Below are 1,047 nucleotides of genomic sequence, written 5' to 3' on the forward strand. Positions count from 1 at the left end.
CACACACACACACACACACACACACACACACACAAGTATTTCTCACACTACTACTTTACAAAAGTTGTCATATTAAAAAATACAAAAAACATAACTTGAAAAAAAAAAGACGTCAAAACACATGAAAAAAAGGAAAATTAAAACAAATTTATAATGAAACTGTTTTCAAATTGCTGTGTCAGAAAATCATGTCAGTAAGTGTAATGAATGCATAAAAGCCATAATAAACAATACAGAACTTGAAGTGTAAATACTGAAAACGCTAAAATAATTATTGCACCACGTCTTATTATTTAACTAAAAAGGGTTGTTAGAAAAAAAAATAATTCATTAAAGCTAAGCTAAAATATCCGTCTGTGGATATATTCCATGTGCGAAGGCGTTGCTCAGAAACTGCACTTGCCCTTCTTTGGACGTATCTCACGCGTTTCACGCATGGTTGCCTCATATCCCGGGAAAAACAAATATACATCTTCTGATTCTCTCTCTCTCTCTCTCTCTCTCTCTCTCTCTCTCTCTCTCTCTCTCTCTCTCTCTCTCTCTCTCTCTCTCTCTCTCCCATAGTGGGAACCGCCTTGTCGTGGTGGGGGCCTTGTGTGCCCTTATAACTTGACGAGGAAAGCTAGAGGGGGCTTCGGCGCCTGCTCCGTTTTATTTAGGGGAAAAGGGCTACCCATGCTAGCAAGGTCGCCAGTGAGGTATCAGACTAAATGTTTCCCGGATTTCGGTGCTGCTCACCGGAGGGGCCACCATTTGAGATCGTCCTTTTTTGGATGGTTGGCTGTCTTGGCTGAGATCTGTTGTTTGGACTTATATAAATTATCAGAAGATGACATCCTTCAGTTATGTCCTGATAATGTTCAATGAGTGTTCAAAATTAGAGGAAATAGTAATATGATCATTCTCACTTTTTTATGGTTGGTTCTTTTCTCTTTGAGCGCATTAAGATTAGTAGTATTTGTCTGTCAGCAAAGGCTTTTATAGAACATCCTTTGCAATGTTACTGGTGGTATCAGTTCGGTTACGGAAGGAAAAAAATATATATAT

Source organism: Scylla paramamosain, chromosome 3 (genome assembly GCF_035594125.1).
Source record: "Scylla paramamosain isolate STU-SP2022 chromosome 3, ASM3559412v1, whole genome shotgun sequence".
In the NCBI taxonomy this organism is placed as follows: domain Eukaryota; kingdom Metazoa; phylum Arthropoda; class Malacostraca; order Decapoda; family Portunidae; genus Scylla; species Scylla paramamosain.